The sequence below is a fragment of the Schistocerca nitens genome, chromosome 8, assembly GCF_023898315.1.
Source record: "Schistocerca nitens isolate TAMUIC-IGC-003100 chromosome 8, iqSchNite1.1, whole genome shotgun sequence".
Lineage (NCBI taxonomy): Eukaryota > Metazoa > Arthropoda > Insecta > Orthoptera > Acrididae > Schistocerca > Schistocerca nitens.
In genome coordinates, this window is record NC_064621.1 from 535,521,321 (window position 1) to 535,528,595 (window position 7,275).

At 42.7% G+C, this 7,275-nt stretch overlaps 1 pseudogene; it reads right to left on the reverse strand.

The window, feature by feature from the left end:
* Positions 1–2,451: 2,451 nt before the first annotated feature.
* LOC126200057 (5S ribosomal RNA) lies at positions 2,452–2,569 on the reverse strand (annotated as a pseudogene).
* Positions 2,570–7,275: the final 4,706 nt, after the last annotated feature.

A 7,275-nucleotide genomic window follows, 5' to 3' on the forward strand; every position in this document is an offset into this window, starting at 1 on the left:
GACTGTGCGGCTGGTCCCGGCGGAGGTTCGAGTTCTCCCTCGGGCATGGGTGTGTGTGTTTGTCCTTAGGATAATTTAGGTTAAGTAGTGTGTAAGCTGAGAGACTGATGACCTTAGTGGTTAAGTACCATAAGATTTCACACATATTTGAACATTTTTGAACTACTATTGAAGAACTGTGGTATCGTCTTGAAGCTGCATGGGCAGCTGTACCTGTACACGCCATCCAAGCTCTGTTTGACTCAATGCCTAGGCATATGAAGGCCTTTATTACGGTCAGAGGTGGTTGTTCTGGTAACTGATTTCTCAGGATCTGTGCACCCAAATTGCGTGAAAATGTAATCACATGTAAGTTCTAGTGTAATACATTTGTCCAATGAATACCCGTTTTTCATATGCATTTCTTCTTGGTGTAGCAATTTTAATGGCCAGTAGTGTACTTATCATCCGAATTGAAGAAAACTATTCCGTGAAGAAATGTGATTCTTCTGCATCTTACATCATGATATTTTTCTTGATAAAGCTCTGAATTTATTTTCGTTATTGGGCATAGTTACTGTGCTGCACGAAATTTTTAAGAGACTGCAGAGGTAAAATCACACTGCGTATCCTTTCCGTAAAGTTCATTTTAGGCCACACTTGTTTCGTATGAAATGTAACTGGGATATCTAAATTATAGTTAAAGTTGAGAGCAGAAAGATATCTCTTTTCATTCTTCAGATATTGGTTGTTATATCCGCTGACTGGTCGCTCACTGCGCTTCGAAATCATTTTCTGTGCATCAGAAATCAAGTGGTAATATAAATCGTCGTACTTCATGAAAGATTCAAGATATCTAAACGACGTTTTTTGGAAATGACAGCACGTAGAAAAGACTGTTTTATCGTATAACACTCGATACGTTTTTGTCAAACGTGTGAGCAGAACGAAAACAAGACTCCCTATGAATTACACAATAAGGTTATTCCGAATTATCATAGCAAAACAAAGAAACAGGCAAACGGGGTATCAAAGTAATCAGAATAATTAAGGAAAACTTAATTACTGAGTTGAGGAAAGATTGAAATATTTCACGAAAAGCTGCTGCAAGCTATGTAAATGAAGTGTCAAAAAGTTCATGTGTTCAAGGAAGGCCTAGCTACTTTGCACATAAAAAGATACATTGGTGTATTATTTACATTTCAAGAAGCCTATCTGTTCTCGAGAACAGAAGATATTAGCAAGGCGCCAGCCGAGCGGTTCTAGGCACTTCAGTCTGGAGCCGCGCGCCCGGTACGGTCGCAGGTTCGAATCCTGCCTCGGGCATGGATGTGTGTGATGTCTTTAGGTTAGTTAGGTTTAAGAAGTTCTAAGGGACTGATGACCTCAGATGTTAAGTCCCATAGCGCTCAGAGCCATTTTTTTTGTTAGCAAGGCAAATGAAGTGTCAATAAGAATACAATGGAGGAACATTCGACGTGCCTTTGAATGTTGGACGAAATCATGAACAGAAAATGAAGTGGAACAAACCTTTCTCTAATATTTTTCATTTCACACTTTAAGACAAATCATTTCATAAAACGTTTGACATTCTTTTTAAAAATTTTGTATACTTTACTTACACAGACTATTTAGATTAACTGAAACGCTTGGCCTTAAAGCTGACTGCTGATGAATTACGTTCGCAACAATAAAATATTAGTAAAATTTCTTTGTTGTTCATTGTGTTAGGAATTTAATGTGTGATATACTGGGCTAGGTGTACATACAGTTAAAGATCAAGTACTTTGGCAAGAACTTAAAATTATATTTAGCGATGCAAATTCAGATATTGTACACTTGACATCGGGACACAGCGCAGAACATTTTTAATTTTGGGGAGTCTATTTGATATTGTACAAGTTCATAATGATATTCTGATACTCAGATACGAAAACTTAGTATGTAGAATTGTAACTGAGTCAGTTAACACGTAAAATGTAGCCGGGACGGAACCCACGTACTTCGATCAAACGCACGTGGCACCCGAGTGCGCTACCGTTACACCCACACCTCTTTGATACTGCATGCATTCTCTGTATTTAAGGTAGTCAGTCATTCTTCCACATTTATCGGTTGTTAAAAGTTACTGATCGTGTAAAAAACATACGTCTTTAATTTATTGACGTGATGGTCGAATGCTCCTCTACTCATTCACGTGTATTCTACGTGAAGATTCCTCCCTTAGTAAATTTCATGCACAGCGTTCCTTTTTGCTTTATTTAATTAAAAGCAATCAGTCCTCAGGCCACGAGTGGCCTACCGGGACCATCCGACCGCCGTGTCATCCTCAATGGAGGATGCGGATAGGAGGGGCGTGGGGACAGCACACCGCTCTCCCGGTCGTTTTGACGGCATTCTTGACGTAAGCCGCTACTATTCAGTCGAGTAGCTCCTCAATTGGCATCACGAGGCTGAGTGCACCCCGAAAAATGGCAACAGCGCATGGCGGCCTGGATGGTCACCCATCCAAGTGCCGACCACGCCCGACAGCGCTTAACTTCGGTGATCTCACAGGAACCGGTGTATCCACTGCGACAAGGCCGTTGCCCCTTTATTTAATTAAGTAAAGCTAATTTTGTAGCCTTACTCTCGAGCTACAGTATTCTACAGTTTAGGAGCGCCGTTTTATAGAAACAGCTGGTCTGCTCTAAGTAGCCACCTTGCGGCGGGAGATGGTCGCTCGCACGCGGGACACCCGAACTTTCTGCCCAGTGCCACTGTCCTTGCTGGAGTGTCGCGTATCCAGACGTCGCTAGCTGTCGGTCGCTTCTGACGCTTACGTAGAACTCGACCTTAGCAAAGGCACTACCGTCTGTTGTCTGCTGCCATAGCCCATTAACGCGAAATTTCGTCTGTCCTAACGAATACGTTCGTCTTACGTCCCATATTGATTTTTGAGGTTATTTCAAGCAGTGTTGCCTGTCTGTCAGCACTGACAGTTCTACACAAATGCCGTTGCTCTCAGTCGTTAAGTGAAGTCCGTCGGCCACCGTGTTGTCCACGATGAGAGGTAATGTCCGAAATTTGATATTCTCGGCAAACTCTTGACACTTTGGTTCTCGGACTATGGAAGTCGCTAACGATTTCCGAACTGAATGTCCAGTGTTGTTATCTCCAACTACTATTCAGCGTCCAAAGTTTGTTAGTTCCTGGCGCGCTGCCGTAATCAGGTCGGAAACTTTTTCAGAAGAATCACCTGAGTACAAATGACAGACAGAAGAATAATTTTTAAAAGCGAGTACTCTGAAAGTGATAAGAAGTACAGGGTTATTACAAATGATTGAAGCGATTTCACAGCTCTACAATAACTTGATTATTTGAGATATTTTCACAATGTTTTGCACACACATAAAAAAAACTCAAAAAGTTTTTTTAGGCATTCACAAATGTTCGATATGTGCCCCTTTAGTGATTCGGCAGACATCAAGCCGATAATCAAGTTCCTCCCACACTCGGCGCAGCATGTCCCCATCAATGAGTTCGCAAGCATCGTTGATGCGAGCTCGCAGTTCTGGCACGTTTCTTGTGTAGAGGAGGTTTAAACACTGAATCTTTCGCATAACCCCACAGAAAGAAATCGCATGGGGTTAATGGAAATGCGGTGGAGCACCATCCTGTTGAAAGATGAAGTCGGCGCTGTCGGTCTCCAGTTGTGGCATGAGCCAATTTTCCAGCATGTCCAGATACACGTGTCCTGTAACGTTTTTTTCGCAGAAGAAAAAGGGGCCGTAAACTTTAAACCGTGAGATTGCACAAAACACATTAACTTATGGTGAATTGCGAATTTGCTGCACGAATGCGTGAGGATTCTCTACCGCCCAGATTCGCACATTGTGTCTGTTCACTTCACCATTAAGAAAAAATGTTGCTTCATCACTGAAAACAAGTTTCGCACTGAACGCATCCTCTTCCATGAGCTGTTGCAACCGCGCCGAAAATTCAAAGCGTTTGACTTTGTCATCGGGTGTCAGGGCTTGTAGCAATTGTAAACGGTAAGGCTTCTGCTTTAGCCTTTTCCGTAAGATTTTCCAAACCGTCGGCTGTGGTACGTTTAGCTCCCTGCTTGCTTTATTCGTCGACTTCCGCGGGCTACGCGTGAAACTTGCCCGCACGCGTTCAACCGTTTCTTCGCTCACTGCAGGCCGACCCGTTGATTTCCCCTTACAGAGGCATACAGAAGCTTTAAACTGCGCATACCATCGCCGAATGGGGTTAGCAGTTGGTGGATCTTTGTTGAACTTCGTCCTGAAGTGTCGTTGCACTGTTATGACTGACTGATGTGAGTGCATTTCAAGCACGACATACGCTTTCTCGGATCCTGTCGCCATTTTGTCTCACTGCGCTCTCGAGCGCTCTGGCGGCAGAAACCTGAAGTGCGGCTTCATCCGAACAAAACTTTATGAGTTTTTCTACGTATCTGTAGTGTGTCGTGACCATATGTCAATGAATGGAGCTACAGTGAATTTATGAAATCGCTTCAATCATTTGTAATAGCCCTGTAATATTTGATTCGTTATTGTAACTGAATACGAAGGTTGCCCAGAAAGTAATGCACCGCATTTTTTTTTTTTTGATCTGAAAACAATGCTACGAATGCAAAACGTTACGTATGTGTTATTTGAAGTGTCCTGAGCGAGCGCGCCAAGTTTCCCGTCCTTCCGACAGACAGCGTAGATCCAGGACAGTTTCAAAATGGCGTCTATAGGTGATGTACGTCACAAGCAACGTGCCGTCATTGAATTTCTTACTGCAGATGATGTGTCGGCAGCGGGGCCAACACCTTGTAGATCGAAGTGGCTGAAAGTGCACGCTAAACTAACGCAGACGGGCGTGAAGTACTGGAACATGAGACTTATTAATGAATAAGAAGAACAGTACGTAGCTGGAATAATATACTTAACTTTATTCTCTTGTTGGAATACATCTCTTGAATAGTAGTAAGCTATAAGCACTGATACAAATGGCGCCTTGCTAGGTAGTAGCTATGGAATAAGCTGAAGGCTATTCTATCAGTCTCTCGGCAAATGAGAGGAAGACTTGGTAGGTCTGGTCGCAAGCTATGTCGTCCGTACTACTGGGGCGAGGTCTAGTCCGTGTATTGTGACCTGCCATGTGGTGGCGCTAGGATTGCGATTACACAGTGGCGACACGCGGGTCCGACATGTACTACAGGACCGCGGCCGATTTAAGTTACCACCTAGCAAGTGTGGTGTCTAGCGGTGACACCACAGCAGAGAAAGAAACTGTGGGGAATGTTCACAAACGCTTGTGTCAAGTCAATGGAGCATCTGTAGTCGACTGCAGTACAGATAGTCTCTGGGCACGGCTGGTGAGGTCATCAGAAGGCGGTTCGACGGAGCTCCACGATTAGCGAAGGTCGGGGAGACCATCCACGGCTGTCACAGTTGACATGTTACAGCGAGCTGATGTTGTCATTAGCGAGGACTGACGCATTGCGATTCGGCAGTTTGCAGACATTTTGAGGACGAGAGGAGGTGATTCACACAGTGAATCATTGGCTCCGTCACCAGGACAACGATTGGTAGCGACAGGACGTACACGCCCTTGTTTCGCGCTGGAGGAAGGCCGTAGAATGGGATGGAGATTGCTTAGGAAAATAGGGTGTGTAGATAATACACCATTCTTTCATGTGTGCAATTCTCATTGTATTGAATAAAGAATTGTTGAAGAAGAAAATGATGTGCATTACTTTGTGGGAAACTCTCGCATTTATAAGGAATAATTTTGTGGAGATAATTGTAAAGAATCGTGAGTTAGGAGCAATTTTCAGATCGCTGAGTGATTTGCTTATCGTGGAAATTAGTACCACATGCTTCTTTAGGCGGCCCTGTAGAAAAGTTTGACTATAGGAAGAGGCCTTAAACAATTTCGGATGAAATAAGTGATTGAAATATAAGGGCATCCGATTCTGAATTGGCTGAGTTTTTAACAGTCTCTTCTACTCATAGTATTAAAGATCTACAAATTAGAAATGGCTAAAAATTTATACAAACAATCCGGGTTATTAGACAAATCGTTTCTGGTAAAACCAGGTAGATATTTATTATATTGTCATGTTGACAACAATATTTAAAAAGGATTAAAAGCAGAACACTGTTTAACCGAGGTACCATTTATATTGGTACCACTGGCTGCACAGCTTATAAAAACAGTGTGGCTACAGAAATCGTCTGCAAAGTACTATATGTCTCCAATTTCCTCTTCTGATGCTCCTCCATGAAAAATATAGGACATTTATTTTATTGTGAGAAATATATTTAGAAGTCTAGGTCAACAATCAGACACATTCTCATCACATTTTAGAATTCTCTGGAAACAGTAGGCTAGAGACGTAGAGAAGGTCATTCTAATTGTATGTGCCAACTTTGGCACTTCAGTCATGTAGGGTGAAAAGTGTTCTTGAATCATAAAAATTCAGACTTCTGGTAAGTCAGGAAAGAAGATTTACGAATTCATTAACTTATCACAATGTAGTTTTAGAACATTCAAGTTGCATATTCCCTTCAGTCTCATGTGTCTTTATCCTCCATATTCTTTCACTTCATTCTGGAATTTATCGTAACCTTCTTCGTTACTGATTCTCTAGCTCTCTTCGCTCCACTTAACCACAGTCGATTAATAACATTTATAGTTGAAACCGAATTGCTTCTACTCTGAAAATCTAATTTTTTCAGGACATTAATCCTACAAACTGCGCCACCATTGAATGTTATTGGTGCATCCATTACACCAGGGACGGCCAAGATTTCGGGTCACGGGTCGTGGCCAGGCTAGAGTGCCGAAGCGCCCAGCCTGGCTGGCAAGTTTCCGCCACAACCACGCCACGCTATCTGAGCGCGAGGAGGGAGAACGGGGGAAATCTGTGAACGCGCCACATCTAAATGGCAGTGCAGAAGCGCTGCACACGACTTTGTTTTCCTTTTCACATTTCTCTACAACACAGAGCACAAGCAAAACACTTTTTCTGTATTATTTAATTATTTGTGACCTGCCGAGGACATAATATAAATTTTATTTAGTACAAACTGTCGGCACAGGGACAGACCGCGAAAGGCAAAGGTCCCAAGTTCGAGTCTCGGTCCGGCACACAGTTTTGATCTGCCAGGAAGTTTAATATTTCACAGCGTTTCGCACTCAAGTTGCCACATGATCGTAACTTATTTAGTTTCATATTCGAAGAAAGGTCTTGGAGTCATATATGTCGATCAAAGTATTGTAGCACTTTTGCAACCT